We start from the raw sequence: 23,522 nt of genomic DNA on the forward strand, positions 1-23,522 counted from the left end.
CCGAATACCTTTTAAAAAGCAATTGTGTGCTTTTCTAGAAATGCCATGTGGCAGACATACATGCCCTTAGGGCATGTATGTGCGCCACATGTGCACACATGCACGATTCAGGGGTGCAACAGGGTGTCAATGTGACACCCTGCCACCCTTGAATATGCTCCCCCTATTACCGATTCGGTATTTACCGAATCGGTAATAGTGAATGGCTTCCCATTCATTCCTATGGGCCTCCAGGCCCATAGGAATGACTAGGAAGTTATTCCTCATTACCGATTCGGTAAATACCGAATCGGTAATAACGAATATTACCGAATCGGTAAAATTTACCAATTTTTTACCTACATTCTATTTACCGATTCTTAAATACCGAATCGGTAAAATTCGGTATTTAGGAATCGGTAAATAGAAATTACCTACATATGGCCCTTAGTTAAAAAGGGAACTCTACTTACATTTGAGGACCTCCAGAAGCAGTATCACCTGGCTCGGGGAGAAACATATAGATACCTGCAAATCCGGCATGCTCTGATTACGGCCTTCTCGTCCTTTGCGGACATACCAGAATCTTCACCACTCGAGGATAGGTTGCTAGGTAGGCCAGTAAATTCAAAGGCAATATCTCTCACATATAAGAAATCTTGCAATAATCTCCCGGATACCTTTCCAAGACTCAGGGAGCGGTGGCAGGGTGATCTGGGATCAATTAGTGATGAGGACTGGCAGGAGGCCCGTATGTCCCCTCGGGAGGCGGCCATTACACTTAAGTTTAGGCTGATCCAATCGAGGATATTACACTGTCATAAATGACAGGACAGACACTAGCAAAAATAGGATCCAGAGCTGACGACTTATGCCTGCGGGGATGTGGCCAGCAGGCCACATTTTACCACACTTTCTGGAGCTGCCCGAAGATTCGTAGTTTCTGGGAAGAGGCCTCGGAACACATGCAGGTGGCCCTACATAAAGAGACTGTACTAACGCCACAATTGGGACTGTTGAATATCTGGGAGGCGACAAACCTCACGGAAGTGGAAAAGCAATTCACGACGCTAGGATACACTTTAGCTAAAAGGGAGATAGCGAGAGGTTGTGGGGGAGTGCTCATACCTCGAGTCCACGCATGGGAGAAGGAGCTGGATAGATGCATGCTGGCAGAAACTGAAGTCTTTTTAGCGAGGGGGTGCCCGAAAAAGTGGGACAGGAAGTGGTCGCTTTGGAATAAATATCAAGGAGATCCAGTGGTGTCTCCGATGGTGGAGCTGGACATGCCTAGAAGTACAGAAAGTGCAAATGTGATGTAATATATATTTTTTGTCTAATGATGGTTCATTTACTATACATATGCCAGTCAAAATTGTCGTCCTTTTCTGTATCCATGAATGTGATGTTCACCAATAAACAAATGTAAATAAAAAATAAAAATAAACAGTTGTGTTTACCTCCCTGGTTACAGTCCTTTGCACCGAGACGCCCACAGGTATTTGCGCGCTTTATAAATTGCATAAATAAATAAATTAATTAATACCCAGAAATATACTGTAGCAATTTTCCTTAACACTTTATTAATGCTCCATAACGTTCTTGCCGTTTATTAACCATTTCAGTTGTAATATTAATACCCCGCCAGCTGCCCCACACATCTCTCCCACCCTCTCCCCTGGGCAACGGCACCTCATCCCTCCGAAGGCACACTGCTCCCTGACCCCTCTCCTCCCCCCTCACCTCACCTCACACTCTGCAGCAGCAGCGCCTCTCTTCTCCGTAACATTCCCAGGAGAAAGAGGGTGTTGCGTCAGTCAGTGTGTCTTGTTTTCGCCTGTCAGATTCCATCTGACAGCGGTGAGTTTTTGGATACCGAGGCGATAGCCTCATTACTCCACATTCATTTTTGAGTTTTTTAGTCGCTGTTTCGGTTGTCTTATTGATGTGACGCTAGCACTCCAATGCGGAAAATCCGCTGTTTGAAAAAGGTACGAACATAGTAGCTTGATTCATTGCTTGTTTAATGCATATTTAATTCATATGACTGTTCAAGGAGTATGATATAGCTCATACTATCAATAGTTGTTCAGACCACAAAGAGGTTCACAAATGTATTTCCATTGTTTAGGCAAACCAATTTTTCAAATATCCCCGATGCATTTCGGGACTCGCCCTTCGTCAGGGGAGTGATTCTACGAAAGATCCTGGACCTTAGCCTTATATCCTCCTCTATTTTCTTTCGTAGATAGTATGAGCTATATCATACTCCTTGAACAGTCATATGAATTGAATATGCATTAAACAAGCAATGAATCAAGCTACTATGTTCGTACCTTTTTCAAACAGCGGATTACCGCATTGGAGTGCTAGTGTGAGGACGTCTTTCCCTGAGACGCATCTTGACATTCATTCATTCACACCTCAACGATTAGGAGGTGGTCTCACCAGCACCAGAGATATTTACACAAGGATTACCCGAAACTACCATCACCTTTAATTTGTGAGTGCAACCGTCCCATATCTTTATCCCCAGGATATGCCATAATCTGCGAAGCCATCCTGTGTGTGTCGGGATCGTTCGTGTCCCCCAGTGTGAGAAAATGTTCTGAAGTGCCGCCCCCAAAGCTAGTCCCATCTGTTTCCCTTTGTGAGAATTCAGAGGGAACATTAAGGGATTGGGTAGCCCAATACTACATATGCCGGGAATCTTGGGATCTGTGTCTCAAATTGCAGATCTATTTCTTCCAAAATCTTGGGCCAGTATGTGGCCAGGACTGGGCAGTCCCACAACAAGTGTAATAACGTCCCATCCTCCCCGCACCCCCTCCAGCAAGTAGGGCTGTGGCCTGGGTTCTCTTTATTAAGGCGCACTGGTGTGAGGTACCAATACGTGGCAATTTTAAAAGTCGTTTCTTTGCTAGCCGTGTTTCGGGCCTTATGTTTGGCGCTATAATAGATTTCCCCCCACTCCATCCTCATGAGCTCTCTTCCTAGTTCTGTCACCCATTGTTTCTGGCTAGCGGTAGGCTGGGTGGGGGCTGGCAGGCGTAACATGTCATAGAGCTCGGATATCAGTTTCTTATCGGCTAGCTTCGTAAACAGCCATTTCTCGTATTTTGTCATTTTCCTGTTGACTTTCGGATGAACTTCTGGATGGAGAAACCAGTGTCTTATTTGCAAGTAGTGAAACCTTTCCGTGTCTGGGAGTGTATAGTCCTGCCTTAGTTGTGAGAACGGTATGATCCACTCAATATCAAACAGGTGGCCTGCCGCCTTGCACGACGAAGCTTGCCATATTGAAAATGCCTTTCCATCCAGCCCCGGGATGAACTCCTTATTTTCGAATAAGGGTGTCGTCGGGGAGGGGAAAGTCGGAAGTTCCCTTCTAGTGGCCACCCCATCCCATACCTGCAGCACGGTTTTCATGATAGGTGAGCCCTGGAGGTTCTGTGGCCAGTCCGCCCTCTTCAGAAAGGGAACCTTCCACAGGGAGAGTTTTGCCAATGCCCTGTCTTGGAATAGCCATCTCTTCTCTGATTCCGTTCTATTCGATTCCACCAGATATCGCATTTGGGCAGCCCTAAAATAATCCAGCAAGTTTGGAATCCCAAAGCCTCCCACCTCTGGTCTCAGATGCCCCAGTTCTTTCCGCATGCGTGGACGCGCCCCTCCCCAGACAAAATGGAGTATCTTCTGTAGTGTGTTGAGTGTCTGCTGGACAGACGGAGCCAGTTCAATTCCCAAGTATGGGATGGAATCCATTATCCTAATCTCTGAGAAATTGTCTCCCGTCTTCGGGTATGCCCTTTTCCCATCCAGTTGGAGGATCACTGACTTACAAACGTTTACCCGGAATCCGGAGACCATTCCGAAGGACTCTAGTTCCCTTAAGAATGACGGGACCGATCGGTCCGGGAATTCAAGAGATGCAAGGATATTGTCAGCGTAGAGACTTATTGCGTATCTGTCCCCCCCGAAGGGATTGCCCATGATGTCCAGATTGTCCTTGATCCTCTGGGCCAGCGGCTCAATGTATAAGGCAAATAAGAGGGGCGACAGTGGGCATCCCTGTCTAGTCCCTCGTTGGATGGCGAAAGGTCGAGATGATTTTCCATTGACCCTGATAGAGGCGGTGGGCGAGCTATAACAACTCAGCACCCAAACTCTGAATCGGTCTACCAAACCGAAGTGAATCAAGGTTTGGTTGAGGAAGTCCCAGTCCACCCGGTCAAACCCCTTCTCGGCGTTAACAGTTAAAAGCAGGGCATTCATGTGTGTGCGATGAGCTTTATCGACCAAAGGAAGAATTTGTTTGGTATTTTCACTACTCTGCCTATTTTGAATGAATCCCGCCTGATCCGGGTCTATTATACAGGGTATCAAGGGTCCTAGTCTTGCCGCTAAGATGCTGGTAAACAACTTAAGGTCCACGTTGAGGAGGGACACTGGATGATAGGAGCCACACAGGGTTTTATCTTTCCCCGGTTTGGGCAGGACTACTATAGATGCCGCCAGCATGTCAGAAGGAATCGCCCCCAGCCCCGCGAATGAGTTAAATAATCTCGTCATGATTGGGGCTAAGATATGGCAAAAAGATTTATAGAAGCCCGCCGAGAAACCATCTGGTCCCGGTGACTTCAGAAGCTTAAGGCGTGATATTGCCCCTATAACTTCCTCTATCTGGATCGGGGCATCCAACAGTTCCGCTTGGTCTCTAACTATCGTGGACGTGTGGGTTCCTTGTAAGTAGGATGTCACTTCTGATCCTGGGGTGGTCTCCCTTCTGTATAGATCTGCATAAAGGTCCCTAAATGTTTTTGCTATCTCTTCGTCCGCAGTGACTACCTACCCCCTGTCGTTCGCGATTGATTGGACCCTCGTCTGCTGGGTTCGGGCCCTAAGTTTACTCGCCAGCATGCGCCCTGTCTTGTCCCCACCAACATAATAGGAGTGTTTGAAATGCAGTGCTGAGTATTTGGCTCTGTCGAGATCTAGCCCCGCCAATTGTGCTCATGCCGCTTTCAACTGTTGCCAGACCATTGGTGCCCCCGTTCGACTGTAAACCCGCTCCAGTTCTAAAACTTGCGCTGTGAGATGTTCCCTCTTTTCCCTACACTCTTTATTCTCTGCAGCGGAGATGGCTATCAGCTCCCCCCTTACTACCGCTTTCAGGGCCCCCCATAAAGTGGTCAAGGAACTGTCAGGGGAGTCATTTACCTTAAGATATTCCTTAATGCATTTGTGGATCTGTCGTGTCACTGCCTCTTTGTGAAGCATGCTTTCCTTCAGTCGACAACCTCCTGGCTGTCTCCGTATCGGGGCCAACTGAAGGGAGACAGTCACTGCATCGTGGTCATAAAGTGCTGCCGGTGTAATGTCACCACTGCATGTATTTCTGTTATGCCTATCAGGTGATCCAGGCGAGCATATGTACTGTGAACATGGGAGTAAAATGAAAACTGTGAGACCTGTGGATGTGCCGCCTGCCACAAATCTACCAACTCCCTGGATTGAAGCCACTCTTTCCCGTCTCAAGACAATTCTCCAGATTGATTGAATTGGCTACCTGACCGGTCTTTAGTCGTGTCCGTGACAATATTGAGATCCCCTCCCACAATTGTCCTTCACTCTTGTTTGCACAAGACCTCAGAGAGAGCCGCCTTCAGGAATTTCTCCTGTCCAGAGTTGGGAGCATAGATCGATCCTATCGCTAATGAGTGCCCCCCAACCTTAAATGTGTAAGCTAAGAGTTGTCCTTTGACTTCAGCTATCTTATCTAATACTGCCCCAGGAAAACGCTTAGCGACCAATTTAGCCACCCCCGCCTTTTTATCCGGAGTAGAGGAGAAAAATTGGTGTGGAAAGGATCGTGACCTCATCCGGTGCCAGTTCTTCGAGAGAAAGTGAGTCCCTTGGAGTAGACACACATCTGCTCCCATGTTCTCTAAATATGAAAGAATGGATTTCCGCTTAATGGGATTATTAAGGCCTATCACGTTTAGGGAAACAACTTTCACTGTGGAGTACAACATGGTGTGAGATTGTGGTAGACCCTTCGTTCCCTGGGTCTTGTGAGCCATCATTCTTTCCGTGCCCCCTCCCCTGCCACTTTGCCTGTCCACTTAGAAACAATCTCCACCTCTACAACACCACAACCCAATGTACCAGTTCCCTCCTTCCCCCTCCTGAATCCCAACTGAAAACCCCGCAATTCTCCATAATGTCCAGAGCCCGCAGTTCGCGTGCCCTTGGAAAACAGAAATAAGAGGTGCATAATGTGGTTCAAGCCCCGTATTCCCTCCGCTCCCAATGTCTGCCCCCCCCCCAGCTCCGCTTTGGTCTATCCTCTTTAGCTATCCCCTAAGGTGTCATCTTGGGAAGATGAGTCTTTGAGTAACATCTCGAGAACTGACTGCCTCTCCTGTGCCATGGTTGTGGGGTCTGGTTTCAGCATATGTTCTGTGAGACGCCTCCCCCGGACTCTCTGCCATCTCTCCCGGGGGGACTTGCGACCATTGCTGTCTGCCTCCTCCTGGGTCGGTTGCTCTAGGCCCAGCACCTGGCATGCTTCTTGTAGTGATTTGATTTGATAGAGTTTTCCTTGCCACTTGAATATCAGCCGGAAAGGATGGCCCCAGGAGTACGCCACTCCCTGGACCTGAAGGTAAGTTGTCGCCACTCAGAACTCCTGTAGTTTTTGCAAGGTTATCAATGCCAGGTCTTGGTATAGGGCCATTGAATGATACTGATATTTGAGCTTGCTTCGCCCTGGCATCTCGTAGGATGCGTTCTTTGAGGGGAAAGTCTGGAAGGTAGGCCAGGATGTCCGGTGGAGGTGCTGGTGCCTTTCTTCGCAAACCCACCTTTTGTTGCACGGTCTATTCTGATGTCAAAGTCCGGTGAGACCCCCAATATGCTCCAGAACAGCCCCTGCAGGTATTGAATGATATTCAAGACTTACTCCCCGGATAGAACTCCCTTAACATTGTGGAAATGTGGATTTTCCTGGTCAGTTATGTCCCCTATCTTGGACCCCAACGGTTCTATATGCATGTTACAAGTACATGTATGTTCCCTCCAGTTCCAGTTTCGAAGACGCAAACACATGTGCGTCCACCGTTAACATGTCCTCTGTCAGATCCGCCATGAATGGGCTGGATATTCGATTCCTAAGTATGAAAGGCCACCGACCTTTTATGGCTAAGTTACTCCATTTTTACAGTTCAGGCAAGTAGGCCCGATTCTGTCCTCAAAGCCTTTCCCTGCTCTCTGCCTCTGACAGCTTCAGCTTGAGCTCGCATCTGTGACCATGAACTCTGTCTCATTCTCTGCGCGGCCCACGAAGCCTGACATCAGCCTATTCTCTGCCAAGAGCTGTATTTCACCTTCGAATTATCTGCTTCCCCCTCAGCCGATGCATTCCTGCCTAGTAGCTTAAGTAAACATTCCTCCAGTTACCAAGCAAAAGGCCCGGTTTCTCTGCCCTCATGCAAGTAATTCATAGCCCTGTCATCATGGAATATTCCCATCCCCTCGCATTCAGTGTAGACACTTGGACGCTGGTACACGCACACACAGTCAGTATAGAATAGATTCTGTCCGAGAGCCCTTCCCTTGTGGATAACACAGTTCTTTAAACATAGGATATTAGATATGATTTGGGATTAGGTTGACATAACCCCAGACTTTTGTCTCCACATGTAGAGCTAAATGTCAAGTCCCCTTCACCCCCTAGTTGCACGTCAATTACACGTCATGCTGCTGAGCGCGCATCTCTGCCAAGTATTTCTGCTGACATTGCGAAATCATCTCCAGGTATCCACCCACACATGACAATTTACCCCTTATCATCAAGTGGACGCCCACATGGACGCCCACCTTCACGCCTACTTACACGCCCACATGCTCTTATCTCATTCTCTCTTGCTCTCTTGCTTACGTACAATTGAGAAATGTATATATACTGTACTCTGTGAATAATGTTTGGAGAATATTGAGAATACTTTTCAGCCCCGTCCAGATCCTTTTTGGTGATGGAGATATTCTCCCTTTGACTCGAGTTATTGGAATAAAGCCCTTTATGAATCTGATACCACAGACTCAGCCTCTTGCTTTATGCATGATCCTATTGTTAATATTTAAAAGTCTGAGAGCGTGATATTTTATTTACCACAGAATGGCGCCCGAACAGTTTAATCTCTTTCCCCACACGCCGGAGATGAAGGTCCTGTTTTGCCCCCTTCCATAGCCGTGATGGACTTCAAGCGTGCACGTCGCGGGTTTTTCCCGCCAACTCCCTCAGGCCACCGAAGGGGACAGACTGCGACAAGGCATCCATACGAGGCGGTGAGGAACGCAGATTGTCTACCCAGAGCCCACCTGCGAGAGAGCTGCGTCTGAGGTATACAGAGGCCCACCAGGTTTTCAAAGTCCCGATGTCCAGAGGGTCCGATGTCCGCAGTCGTCGAGTCCAGTCCATTCTCTGAGGCCTTCCGTTTCAAGGAGCTACTCGGTGAGTACCATCGCCGGGGAGGCGTGTTGACGCGCACATAGGTTGTGCCGGTCAAGACGGATTTGGGTACACAAATCCGGTCTGCACTGTTTAGCAGTGTATATGTACTGTTTAGCAGTATATCAAGTATTCCGAAGTATTCAGTTATTGTCAAGAATTCAGCGTGGTGATTAGTTAGGCAGACTGTCATCATTGTCGGTCGTTGTTAAAATGTTTAATGTTTAATGTTTAAAGTGTTCAAATATTGTGGTATGAATGATTGTTCATTGTTCACTGTTCATTATTGTGTTTTTTTCGTATTAAGTGAGTTCAAGAGTAAGTATCAGATCAGTTGTCAATATGCCGCTCTTCTCGAAGTTAAGACAGATTACTACCAGAAAAGGGGTGCTTGAAGAAGCAGTTCCTATTCCTCCTAGGGACACTACAGGACATTTTATTTTTCACAAGCATGGCTTAGACGCCATATTATTCCTTGATCTATGGGTGGACTACACCAAAGAGTTACCAGAAAGTCAGAGATGGCCCGTAGCTGGGACCTGGGATGCCGAATGTATCATGAAAGTCGAAGAAGAGTTGTGGAAGAGGAAAGCTAGACAGTCACAGAAAGACGCTGTTGAATTATGGCGTAAAGAATAGCATAGACGCACAGAGTAAGCGCTCAGAAAAGAAGAGAAAAGTATGGAGGATTCAGACAAAGCCCGAGAAAACGTGTTAGTTGAGGAAGGTATACGAGTAAAAGCAGGACAAGTAGATGGACAACGAAACACTCTTATGAAAGAGAAAATGTAGACCAGCTTGGAAGGATGCCATTGAGTTTTTGGCGCAAGGCGTCACATAGAAGGTCAGAGTAAGTGTTTCACGAAGCAGAGAGGAGTGGACTGGAGTCTGGAAAAGCCAAGGATGAGATGTTACAGGAGGAATTTGAGCTGGTAAAATGAGCGCAGGCTGACAGAAAAAGAAATACTGACGTTGCTGGTATTTATCCCGTCCTTTCAGAGGACCTAGCAAGAGTGGCCCCAGTAAAAAGACCAGTTATAATACATATATTAATTACATAGTAGCCCAAAGGTTCTTGAGCCCCCCACCAAATGAACAGCGCATAGCTGGTGTTTACATGGTCCAACATTTGACTACATTGTCAATAGGAAATTGAGAGGGGTGCAGCTAGAGAAGGAGCAACTCCTGTGATTTGATGACACCCCTAATGTACAAAGTGTTAACGAAAAATAATTAGTGACAAGTTTAGCTTGGAAAAAGAATTGTGGGTATTTCGAATTTGCAAATTTTTCATGAATACAGGTTTGTGTTCTTGATGGTCCAGTGAGCCAATGTGCTGGGTCAAGTCGGTAAGATTATGACCCCCTGAGTGCAAATTGTATGTAAAAATAATTTTTCAATTGAGCGAATTATTGCAGTTTTTATGGAATTGAGTAGTCTTTTTGTCTTTGACAGCTTCAGAGTGAGGAGAAGGTGGGGGCCGTGTAGAGCAGAATGTGATACAGAAATCGGAGACAGATTCTGACCTTGTAGCCAGTGTAGGTGGGGGCCGATGAGAGGAGCAGAACAGGGCACTGCTTAGAAGGCTTCTCTGACATCGCATCTGTGTAATGCCTGCAGCTGGAGAGCCTTGGGGCCAGGAGTAGGAAAAACAAACAAAAGATGGCTGGCAGCCCAGGCTCAGGCCGCGCTGAGGGGCTATTTTTAACTTCTCTGATAAGACAGGGCAGCTGAGAAATGTAAGTCGAGAAAGATTCCCTTGTTCTATTCTGTGCAAAACAAGTGCCCCGAGGAAATGTCTATGGAGAAGATTTGTTTTATTTTTTAGCAATTGTTATATTGCTTCTGGTCAGAAAGTAAAATGTTGCTCTTGCTTGGAATTTTAAGGGCTATGTGCCTATATAAAAACGATTTTCAAATTCAGACATTTTTGAATTGTGGCCACGAGCTGCCACCAGTTGCATTGGATAAATGATCCAGTGGTTACGGGTCTGTGAGGAAAGATGTGAGATGCATCTTCGACTAGGACATGAGGGTACATTGTGTACAAAGAAGCATAGCACATTTTTATAAAAAAAAAAAAAAAAAAAAAAAAAAAGAGACAGGTTCGTGTGTTCGTCATTTTTTGATTATTGTTGCTGATCCTGTGTGTCAGACTTGACGCGGTCATCATTGGGATGACCCACTGCCAGATGGGGTTGTATAGGGCAGGTAAATAAGTTATTGATTATAAGCCTGACAAATTAAGCAGGCCAGAATGTTCGCATCTGAGCTGTAGGTACTGTAATTACGCATCGCTGCTCATTTATATATGTTAGTGTAATTATCTATGCTTTCTGTGCCCGGTATACTGATGGCTTGGCACAATTACTAAATTTCACAGACATGATATTACCATTATCATGCTGTCAAAATAGCAGACAACACGTTATCAGTGCATGTCTAATTGGTGTTGGAGATGAATGAAACAAAAGAAAAAGGCTATGCAAGACTAAAATATTTTTCACATAACTGCCTTTCTCTTATAGACAGGCAGCCTCGGTCATATGTTTCCAGATTGGACATTAAGGAACAATTATGATCTGTGCACTCGCATTTTAACTCTTGAAGGCCTGTTTTAAATAAGGACTGCCACCACAGAGTGACAAATGAGGCCCGGTATTTAGGGTAATGAGAAAAATATCTGACAGGATTTCCTTTTTTAAAGTTTGCTTTAGTAAGCTCATTCTTGTGAGTGGTGGCCCCAAAAGTTGACTTGTTTTTGAATTAGGCTATTTATTGTATAGGTGGAAATTATTGCACAATGACTGATTTCTTTAGCAGATAAATTATTAATTATCAACATTAACAACTGTTCTTAAACTTGGTTTTCCGAATATTTAGGTAATTTAGCATTCCTATTAGGGCCTCCTAGCATTAATATTGACTTCAGGTTGGTGTAGGTTCATGTACTAGGGACATTTGCATATGAGATGTCATTTGGCTAGCTTATGAGCTAACACAATGAGGTTTGTACATTAATTTGAAGGATTTCTCGCCGTTTCACATACGCTGTGTATCTCCTATAATTTTGCTTACGCCCAGTAGCTACACACAGGGATTAATAGTATTGTCAAGACACAGGGTTTGATAGTGTTTGACACTTTCTGCTGGCCCCTGAGGAGGTTCGCTTCCCGCTAGCCCCTTAAGAAATTAAGCCCCTTAGAAATTAGCCTCCTTAGAAATTAAGCCAAGGAAATAGGTATGGTGTTTTCCCCTTTTTCTCATGTTTTATTGTGATCTTTCAGGGGAATTAGTCCAAGCCCCTAAATACAGCTTCTACTAAAGTCCTCCCTTGGACACAAGAACACACTGTGGCATTTGAAGAATTAAAGAGAGCTTTATGTCAAGCACCAGTTTTAGCAAACCCTGATTACAACAAATCGTTTATGTTTTTGTGACAGAGCGGGATGGAACAGCACTATCTGTCCTAACACAAGATCATGCAGGAAAACACGAGCCCTGTGCTTATCTTTCTAGTACATTAGACCCAGTAGCACAGGCTTTGCCTGCGTGCCTAAATCAGTTGCAGTAACGGCCTTAGCCATAAGACAAAGTGACTCGATAGTGCTGGGCCACCCTCTGACAGTACAAGTACCACACGCAGTAGAGGTTCTCTTGAACCGGACACAAACACAACACCTGACTGTAGCTAGACTGACGGATTATGAGCTGACGTTATTTCAACCACACATAGAGATCAGACGATGCAACATACTGAATCCCGCTACCCTTTTGCCCTCCAGTACAGAAAGCGTTTCACCACACAACTGTGTTGAAGTAATACATACCGTGACTAAACCAAGACAAGACTTGACAGATGTTGCACTCCCAGACCCCGAGCTAACACTATATGTTGACGGCTCATGCATGAGGACAGGGGCGGGAGAATTAGTGGCAGCATATGCAGTGACTGCTGATACTGTAATAATAGAGACTAAAAGAATAGACATATTGTCAGCACAAGCAGCAGAGCTCATCGCCCTGACACAAGCGTGCATAAGAGCTAAGCACCTGAGAGTAAACATTTACACCGATTTTGTGGAGAGAAAGAGGTTTCTTGACCTCTCATGGGGCCAAGATACAGCATGGCCCCCTTATTCAAGCCCTACTGGAAGCAATACATTTACCAACAGCCATAGCTATCCTAAAATGTAAAGCACATACTAGAGCCACAGATACCATTTCCCAAGGCAATGATCTGGCAGACCGAACTGCTAAACAGACAGCTCAGACCCCACTAGACATGACAAAATCACAGATACTATCACTGTCCAAAGCCATGACAGTTAGGGATCCTTCCAGGGATGTACAAGACATTCAGACACATGCTACTGTAGACGAATTAAAGAAATGATCGGAACAAGGAGGGGTACTGACTGATCAAGGTTGGATGACAAAGGGCAAATCCACATGGTTTCTTCCTGATACCATGGTACAAGTGATTATAAATACCGCACATAGTCCTGCACACTTAGGAGAGAAAGCAATGATAGATAGCTTACAGAATATATGGTTCAACAAGCACCTGCGTGCAGCAGCGAAACAAAAGGTCAGAACATGTATGATCTGTTGCCAATTCAATGCAGGTAAAGGCATTCCGATGGAACAAGGTGGATTCCATCCACCTGACCACCCTTTTGAAGTGCTCCAAATGGATTATATCCAAATAAACAGATGTAGAGGTTACAAATATGTCCTGGTACTAATGAAGCAGGTGTCCCTTCTGTTAGGGTATACCTGGAAATTCCATTGTGTGCGACATCCTGAAGCAGCAGGCCTTGTAGAAAGACATAATCAGACATTAAAAATTTGCGCAGACAAAGGTATAGACTGGATGGTAACCCTGCCGGTTGCCCTCTTTTACATGCGAATTGTAGCTCATTCTAGAACAGGCTTATCTCCCTATGAAGTGGTCTTTGGTAGACCACCAAAATATGTGGGCACTACAATGCCTAAAAGATTACTTATGTTGACAGTAACATGCTGACAGATTACCTGGCTTCCTTGATGTCTGCACTACTCTCTTGTTGTTCGCAGGTTGCTGCCGCCTTCCCTGACAACACCCAGGTCAAAGAATACTCCATCGCTCCTGGATGACAGGCGCCGAAGTCAGTGCTCTGGACCACGGGGACGGCCGTTAAAGTCAAAGTGCACCTTCACCACTCTTTTACAAAGGAAAAAAAAACTTTGAACTTGGATTTTGAACAACATTTTCTAGAGGAGAATGCCCAGAAGTTTCCACAAAGCTAAACCTTGATTCAAAAAGTCAGAACCCGTTTGATCAATTAAGTCCACTAGGTGGTGAAGCGGTTGAACATGTATTCTGGCTCGCATAAGATCTTGGACAATAACATAAAGCAGAAATAAGAGAGTTAGATAAGAAGCAAATAGATGTATAGTGACTGTAATTTTTCAATATCTTAAGAGCATCACGATAATATGTATCAGCTTAATACTACATGCTATTTTTCCTCCTATTGCCTCACTTTTACACTCCTCCACTAATGATACCATAAAGCACACATTTAGTGATCTGCCATCCTATGAGCTATCATATCGACTTGCCTTACGCAACAATACCTTTATTCAGATGCTGCACCATTCACATCAGACTAGCAATGCTACAGACTGCTGGGTCTGTGGCCGACTCCCCCCTATCAGAACTATAAGGGAGTTTTGCCCCTTTTTCTCTATCCGTTCACACACAATGGCTCCTGTGGAGCATGGTTTAGTTTGATTAATTCCCTAGATTCGAATTCCGCAGTTTATCAAGACAACTGGGTATGGGGAAACCTGAATTTAGTTTTTGCTTAAAGTCTGCTACCCTAACAAGGAGGGACTTCCCAAAAGAACAGGAACTGATCTAAGAAATGAAGTATATGGATTAGGTAATTTTACACTTAACCTCATGATCCTGAACGTTGAATCTGAAGCTACACCAATCTTGCCCGCCATGTCCGTATTCCCAGTAAAAGAGGAATTATGTATAAGAAAGAATGGCTCCATACACATGGGCCATAGTAAATGCACCACTGTAATAAAATTCAGTGATCAAGGCAAGTCTACATTTAGAGCTTCTCGTCATTCCTACTTTATATGTGGCCAGACCGCATATATACGCTTACCTCTAGATTGGGACGGTACCTGTTACATAGCATTCCTCCTACCACCTGTTTTCCTAGCTCCTCCTGATTCTCATAGAAATACTCATTTAGTACACAATAGACAGCAGAGAGATCTCCCAATTGTCAATTACACTGAAACAGCATGGGAAAAATACACAGATTTCAATAAAGGTTTCTTTCCCTATATAGGTACAGTTACCAATAGTAAGCTGATACGTAGATTAACCAGAACCCTTGAAGCAGTAGTGAACGAAACTATTTCCGCCTTAGGCAATTTAACAGAAGAGCAGTCTGCTATGCGGATTGTTGTGCTTCAAAATAGTCTTGTCCTTGACGTTATCCTGGCCGATAGGGGCGGAGCTTGTAGGGTCATCGGATCAAGCCATTGCATTTTTCATACCAGAAAATTCGCCATCTGTATATAAAGCCATAACTCGCCTTCATAAGATTGTAAGCCAGATACACCAGAATCCAGGCACCTGGACTTGGTCCGGTTGGTTTTGGAGTGTATTATCTACCTTTGGATGGAGGGTCCTATCCTTCCTAGGTATTGGCCTTCTCATACTATTCAGTTGCTGTCTATGTCTACAATGTGGACCAGCGATCTGTGGTCTGTGTGCCACATCGTGTATTCCACCACCAAGATTTCATTCAAGATCACGGAAGAAGAAAGAAGAACAAATGATGCTATATGAACAGATCAATGGATTGATGAAGATTGATATCTCTTGAAGGGCAAGTAGGGGACAAGGAGGGAATGTGGAAATGTGGATTTTCCTGGTCAGTTATGTCCCCTATCTTGGACCCCAACGGTTCTATATGCATGTTACAAGTACATGTATGTTCCCTCCAGTTCCAGTTTCGAAGACGCAAACACATGTGCGTCCACCGTTAACATGTCCTCTGTCAGATCCGCCATGAATGGGCTGGATATTCGATTCCTAAGTATGAAAGGCCACCGACCTTTTATGGCTAAGTTACTCCATTTTTACAGTTCAGGCAAGTAGGCCCGATTCTGTCCTCAAAGCCTTTCCCTGCTCTCTGCCTCTGACAGCTTCAGCTTGAGCTCGCATCTGTGACCATGAACTCTGTCTCATTCTCTGCGCGGCCCACGAAGCCTGACATCAGCCTATTCTCTGCCAAGAGCTGTATTTCACCTTCGAATTATCTGCTTCCCCCTCAGCCGATGCATTCCTGCCTAGTAGCTTAAGTAAACATTCCTCCAGTTACCAAGCAAAAGGCCCGGTTTCTCTGCCCTCATGCAAGTAATTCATAGCCCTGTCATCATGGAATATTCCCATCCCCTCGCATTCAGTGTAGACACTTGGACGCTGGTACACGCACACACAGTCAGTATAGAATAGATTCTGTCCGAGAGCCCTTCCCTTGTGGATAACACAGTTCTTTAAACATAGGATATTAGATATGATTTGGGATTAGGTTGACATAACCCCAGACTTTTGTCTCCACATGTAGAGCTAAATGTCAAGTCCCCTTCACCCCCTAGTTGCACGTCAATTACACGTCATGCTGCTGAGCGCGCATCTCTGCCAAGTATTTCTGCTGACATTGCGAAATCATCTCCAGGTATCCACCCACACATGACAATTTACCCCTTATCATCAAGTGGACGCCCACATGGACGCCCACCTTCACGCCTACTTACACGCCCACATGCTCTTATCTCATTCTCTCTTGCTCTCTTGCTTACGTACAATTGAGAAATGTATATATACTGTACTCTGTGAATAATGTTTGGAGAATATTGAGAATACTTTTCAGCCCCGTCCAGATCCTTTTTGGTGATGGAGATATTCTCCCTTTGACTCGAGTTATTGGAATAAAGCCCTTTATGAATCTGATACCACAGACTCAGCCTCTTGCTTTATGCATGATCCTATTGTTAATATTTAAAAGTCTGAGAGCGTGATATTTTATTTACCACAACATGAATGTTGTTCCATCTAGAACGATTCTCTAGGTCCTCCGTGTGCGCTAGGAGATCGATCTGCTGAGCTCGTAGCCGTATCACCTCCTGTTGAAGCTGTTCCACTTCCTCATCCGTGGCCTGCTCCTACTCTTCAATGCTTGCCACCCGCTCTCCCACCGAATCCACATCCCGCCTGATTTCTTTCACATCCTTCATAAGTTCACTCTTTAGTGTCAGAAAATCCACCCTTAATGTATTGAATAGCATCTCTAGAAAGGACCGGGTGACAGGGGCTTCTGCTCCCTCCACCTTGTGCTCTAGTTGTGCAGTTGGGGACACTCTACCCTCTCCTCAGCTGGTCTGCGGGGTTTTGGTCAACATGTCCTTCAGGGTCCAATCCTTCTTTCCTCTCAACGAGGACATGACGACTGTGCCTCCAGCTGCCCCTTCTCCTATGTCTACAGCACCTGTTGCGAGGCGTTGTGCTTGGCGGGGAACCCTGCAACAGGTTCACCTCCAGATCTGCACTCCCTAAATGGCAGCCCCTCTAGTCTCCTGCTCATCCCCACGCTGATGTCCCATATGGATCAAGTGCTCCTCGCACCGATGGCGGCCAGGGGGCTCTTTCGTTCTGCCTTTCCGCCAGCCCCGGTCACCCGTTCTCTCACCCTCTGGTCTCCGGACCCCCTTCCTCACGGACCAGCTCTGCCTGGTCGGTCACGTTTGCATCCTCCAAGAGCGACTCCAGGAGGATCTTGATCGCCCGGCCCAATTGGCTCCTGCCCCTCCTCCAGCCCTAATGCAGGGGGACTCCAGTCACTCCTCTCGTAGGGTTCTCAGCTGGTGCTGCACTGCAGTTACCTGCCCCTGGGCAGACCCTTCTATGGTGGTGCCCTTTTCTCTGCTATTGGTGCTGTTGCCATCGGTGAACTGGCGGCTGTCGTCTGTTTCAGCCCACGCTGCTGCCCGGGCAATTCCCTGGAGCACCCGGGGGAAGGGCAAGTTCCCCGGTGATCACTCTCGTTCCCTCCCTCTGCGGCGTAGGCTTCCCCGATAGGGACCGCCTGTTCTCAACCATTGCATTGGCCTGCTGCTCTCGGGGCCCTGTCCTTCCTCCTCCCAGTCACGCTCCGACTCTCTGCCAGCCAAGTGTGCTGGCCGGCTTGCTGTAACCGTTGCGTGGGCGCTCTGTCCTCCCGATAGCCCTTCCACCTGCTGAGGCATACCGCCTCCTGGGACAATCTTCGCAGGCGCCTCTGGGCTCTTCCGCTCTCACCTCTTTCGGGTCCCTGTCTGACTCCTGGGCCTCTCTCCCTTCTCCTCTGGCCTCCGTACCTGATATCTGCCTCCTCAGCCACTCAGACAGCCACGATGCCTCGGCTGCCCACAGGCACATGCCCTATCCTCGGTGCCCTGGCTTCCCCCACCACTCATTCAGAGATACCTCCTCTGCAGTCAGGCCTTGTTTGCTCCGCCAGGCACCGCCGCCATTTTCATTCAACGGGCCCACTCATCTTCTCTGGCCTCTCTCGCTCCTACGTGGCCACTTGCGCCTGAATTCCAGTTTCACCGGCGCCCGATCGGCCCCAGAGCTCTCGTTTCCCAAAAATCTAGCGTTTCGGAGGATTTACAGCGGTACAGGAGCCTGAAAGGGCGAACCGGAGCGGGGAGACGAAAACCATACGTCTTTCTCACTTGCCATCTTGGCAACGCCCCCTCCTCTATTTTAAATGAAATAAACACTGTCAAAATCTGTATCCTTGCGAGAGAGAAAGAGAGAGAGAGAATACACACCAGAACATTTCTCATATACATTAGAGTAATACAAATTCCTTCAGGCGAGAGGATGCTGCAGGACTTGGTCTGAGTTGGTACCACTCACTCCCGCAGCGGCCATCATTCTCTCGACCATCACCTCCTCTAGTCTCTTGGGAGTGCTGACAGTCATCCCGGAGCTTCTGGCGAACTGGTTTCAATGCCAGGTGGGTGACAGTCACAGGATTTACGTCAGGATCCACCCTCCGTGCCAAAGGCAGGATGACCCCTTCATCACTGGGCTCTGCAGACAGGTAGACAACATCAGGCCCTGTTTCTCAGACCCTGAGTCCGGAGGATGTCCTTGTGCCGGGGCTTACCGGACTCCAATACTCCTTGAAACAAGAGACATTCCTTGTGAGCGTCTCTCTAGCCTTCTGGGCCGTGACCATTGTTCCTTTCACAGCTTGGACTATCCAGGGGTCTATCTCAAACAGGAGCATGAACTTTCCCCATGGATTTCGGTTCTTCACCATGAATGACCACATCGCCGACAGCGGAGGATTTTATCTTTGCTCCATGGATCCTGGACATTTGATCATTTTTGACCTGTCGTTGTCTGAGCTTTACTGCTCCTGCAGTTTTGACAGTTGTTCCACTTGAGGGATGACGTCACCCACCACTCTGTTGATGCAGAGGGACCCCGGGCTGACCTGATTCATGGAATGTGGTGTAAGTCGATATTCCCTAAAGGAGGTGTACAACGCACACTCCATGTTCTGTCCACGGGCTAACGCAATCTGAAGAACCTTGTTCAGTGTGCGCATGAAGAACACCACTTCCCAATTGGCTTGGGGTCATCGTGGAGTGATTTGTCGATGCTGAACACCCTGAGACTGTAAGTATTCCGAAAACTTGCGGCTGGAGAAAGAAGGACCATTATCAGTGCGCATTTCTTTGAGAAGTCCATGGGTGGCCATTAGCTTCTCCAGTCGGGGTATGCTGTTGCTCGCCATGGTTGAGTCCAGGATTTCGACCTCAGGATATTTCGAGAAGTCATCAATGACAACTAACATGTGCCTCCCATTCGGGAGACTTCCAAAGTCTGCACTGGCCCTGTACGAGGGGTGAGGCAGTATTTCTTCTGTAATGATTGGAGCTGGAGGTTCAGTGGGGCCTGTTGCCTGGCACAGGGGGCAGTGGCGAACAGTCTGCTCCACAATGTTGTCAAAGTTGCAAAACCACACTTTACAGCATAGGCGAGATTTAGTCTTGACAATCCCTTGATGGGCTACGTGCTCTAGATCGACCACCCGCTGCTGGAGGGTCCTGGGAATCACCAGACGTGGTCCTCTCATGAGGTAACCTTCCGGGGACACGGCTAGTTCTACACAAACATTGTGCAATGTGCTCAGGGCTGTGAGTGCTTCTTCGGTTTTGCAGATTAGCTTATCCAGTAGCAGGTGCCATCTTCCTGAAGTCACAGCAGCTATGGCCAGCTGCAAAAACTCGTCTTCCGTTGTGGCGCTCACTATCTCCTCCAAGGAGATGGGGCACAGACATGATCGCTCCACCACCAGTCTGACGTATTCCTCTATCTCATCCGCCACACATTCTTCCTCCTCTGTGGCCGGTCTGGCGTGTCTAGATATGAAATCTGCGGGGTTTTGCACCCCTGAACGATAGACTACCTGAAATTGGTATTCCTGTAACTGCAGGAACCATTTTTCGCTCCTCGGTGGAGGTTTGGAGGCGAGTCCCATGAACAGTTGGGTCAACGGCTTGTGATCCGTGTGGACTGTGACTTTCTGGCCGTAGAGCTATAAATGGAAATGACTGTGAGAAGTTGGCCTGGTATATGCTGTCCACTAGTTATAGTGGGCACCCTGTACCAGTCCAAACAAGTCTTATTGATGATAGGTTTAAAGACAACCTTTATTAAAAGCTATCCTAGTGGTAGCTAGGGAGAGCAGCCTTCAAGCTAAGTCTGGAAGGAGTATAAAGCAGCTTGGTTTACCAGATTATCACCTCTTGAATCACTATATGAAAGGAGAACCACACAAGGTATATATAAAATATATGTATTTATTTCTAAACACTCACTACTAATCTCTTTATGAGATTAGAGTCCAAGATACACAATAATACAGTGCTAAAACGACAGAAAATAGCACATTATACAATGGGCCCTAGGGGCGGACCAAATCATATATTAAGAAAGTGGTATAAGAACCACGAATTGACTAGACACAGTGCCTAGAGCACGCAGAATCGCTGGGACCCAAAGGAACCACCCAAGGTAGAGACACAGGGGACCCACGGGGACGCGTGCAGTGTGAGAACACAGGCGCGAGCCCCGTACTATTCTATGGGAAAGTCGCAGTTGGAATTTTAGAAGTGAAGGACACTTAGGAGAGGACTTTGGCCAAACCCCTTTAGACTTAGGGGGTTCTATGCCTAGCACCCACGGGAGCACTGGAGTACTCAAGTTACCTCACCCAAGGAAGCCGGGTGCATTGGTGTCAAATGGTGTCGGGAATCGTCGTTGATTTCAATGGCGATCTGATGCAAAGTGCTGCTGCCGGGAAGAAGAAAAGTGTCCGGTGTGATCCAAGCCTGGATCAAAGATCAGAAGAACGTGAAAGCAGAGGGTACAGAGTCTAGGTCACTTACCAGTGACCAGGGGCACGATAGACAAATGTCCACCGATGTCAGGTGATTCAGGTGCGAAGAGGTGAAGCTTGACTCTGCAGCCACGTGGACCAGGAGGCGTCGACGATGACCAGGAGCTGGATTCGAGCTGTCCCACGAAGGATGTCGAGTGCTGCAGTGTCGGTGCTCGGATTGAACACAACAGGCCTTGGCAACAGCAACCCACGCAGGAAGAGAAAAGATGCTTTGGTGTGGACCAGCAAGGTCCTGGGGACTCCCCAAGCGATGGAGAGTCAGGGCACGTCTGGAGCAACCAGGGAAGCCCAATTAAAGTTAAAGTTGCCTTTACAGGGACCCACCAGTCGACGGACCAGGGATCGCGAAGGGACCTCGAGAGAAAACACAAAGGGCCAGCTCACGGAACACTTGTGAAGTGTAAGCGGGCAATCTTCTGTGCAATTGCTGCTCGGGTCAGGGCTACAAGTAAACTAAAGCTCAGCTGCAGGAGTTGTTGGAAAGCTGATGCTTCTGCAAAGTGACGCGGTGTCCAGGGGTTCGGGTTGCAAGGTCGCCACGAGGGATACAGGCCTCAGACTTGCTGTGGGCACTGATCGACCTCTAGGACCATGGAAACCCACCTCCTGTGTTGCAAAGTTCTTCGGAGTCCTCAGGAGCTTCGGAGATGCAAACCGGTCAGATGCATCCTTGGTGCCTGCCTTGCAGGGGAGTAACTCCTTTACTCCAAGGGAGATTCTTCAGTCATCTAGTTCAATGTAGATTGTCGAAGTTCCAGGTGTAATCTAAACTTCTGTAGCCAGGGGTTCCTATATTATACACAAGGAAGGGGTGGGACAAACTCTAGGGACCCACCTATGGGAAGGTCAGGAAAGAGGGGTGGCTAGACCCATTTCCTTTGTCCAGTTTTGCGCCAGAGCAGGGGCTGGTAGCCCCTGCAACTGGTTTTAGCTGGACTATGCACAGGGACACCAAATATGCCCCCCAGTGCAGACTTCAAAGCACTCTTGGAGTGCACCCACCCAGCCCCAATACACTAAAGCCTGTCTGGGAGGTGGTGACACCTCCCTGTGACAGAAAACCTATTGTCCAGGCCTCACCTGCCGGAGTTCCGTTCAGCAGCAGGAGGGCAGACTCGTGTCTGTGGCTGGCAGCATCTATTTTGTGATGCCAGGGCTCTGTTAGCTGGTACCGGGTATACCGGTGCTGTCATGTCTCTCCCTCTAGAAGGGTGGGATCATACTCCAACACCAGGTACTGGTGTGGGGGTATGGTTCCAAGGTGTTTGACACCAAACATGACATGTTTCCATGCAGCCATTCCAAAGTTAGCATTTACCGTATGGTTATAATGCACTCAAGAGTATATGGCTTGGCTGCACCACAAACAACCCCAGAATAAATGTTCCAAAAGCTGCAGAGGGGCTATGCTCATGCATGAGCACCCTCTCACATGAAACCCAGCACCCTGCCTTCAGGATTGTTAAGGCCTGCCATAGGGGTGACTGATAGGTTTATATGTGCAGTGATATGGAGAGTTATAGTGAACCTATATCTCAGTAAGGGGTGCATGCACCACCTTACCCAGGCTGCAGTAGCAGACCTGTGGTGTTATTTTTGAAGGCTTCCCAGGGGTGGCACAATACATGCTGCAGCCCCTGGTAGGCCTCTGGGGTACCTATGCCCTGGGTACATAGTATACCATATACTAGTGACTTATAAGGGTACCCCAGAATCCAATCTGGAGTGTACCTAAAGTACTGGTAATCAATTTAGAGAGGAAGCAGCTAGGCTGGGGTCCTGGTTAGCAGGGCCCCAGCCAGACTTAGGTCGAAAAACTGTGAAATATAAGCAAAAAGTGGGGGCGGGGGGGAGGTGACCATAAGAAGCAGATCCTACTCTCCTACAATAACGACAACCCCAGAGGACTGCTTTTGCATCCTTCTCGATGTGCGAACATCGCTGCTTGGTATCCGTCAGAGCTTGGCTCAAATTGGCTACAGGAGACCATTCTGCATCTTTCTGCTTCTGCAACAGCACTGCCCCAGGCCAATGGGACTCGCATCCACTGAGAGTTTAGACTCTTGGGCTGGGTCAAAATATTCCAGAGTGGGGTCAGCCGACAGTGCTTGCTTGGTATCCTGAAAGGCCTTTTCCTGAGCCAGCCCCCAGTTCTAGCTGGCGTTGATTTTCATTAGTTCTCTCAGAGGGGTGGTGAGGTCCATCAAGTTTCGAATGAAACATTCACAGTAGGTGACCATACCTAACAAAAACTCCTTACGCCGGTCACTGTAGTGGGAGCCGGCGCCCTCTGGATGTCATGGACCTTGGATGTATCAGGTGACACCCTGTGCTGGGAGAAATGATATCCGAAGAATGCAATCACCTTTTGGAGGAACACACATTTCTCTTGGTGGAGAGTAAGGCCACACTTCTGCAACCGCTGAAAAGTGTCCTTCAGGTGTCCCATGTGTTCCTCCAAAGTGGGGGCATGTACAAGAATGTCATCGCTG

General features: G+C 47.3%; 1 protein-coding gene across 7 annotated transcripts in view; it reads left to right on the plus strand.

The window, feature by feature from the left end:
- The window catches only part of LOC146808763 (uncharacterized), a 259,081-nt gene that overhangs the window by 98,058 nt on the left and 137,501 nt on the right, over positions 1 to 23,522 (plus strand). For 2 of the 7 annotated variants that reach the window (XR_014966255.1, XR_014966254.1), the window contains exons 2-3: positions 8,158 to 8,494; positions 13,571 to 16,520. The exons of 2 other annotated variants lie outside the window; for them this stretch is intronic. The gene's annotated coding sequence lies outside the window, so the exon portion shown is untranslated. Of the gene's footprint in view, positions 1 to 8,157; positions 16,521 to 23,522 lie in introns of those variants that run through there. 3 more of the 7 variants (XR_014966253.1, XR_014966252.1, XR_014966256.1) reach the window with 2 other exon arrangements.

This window comes from Triturus cristatus, chromosome 7 (assembly GCF_964204655.1).
Source record: "Triturus cristatus chromosome 7, aTriCri1.1, whole genome shotgun sequence".
Taxonomy (NCBI): domain Eukaryota; kingdom Metazoa; phylum Chordata; class Amphibia; order Caudata; family Salamandridae; genus Triturus; species Triturus cristatus.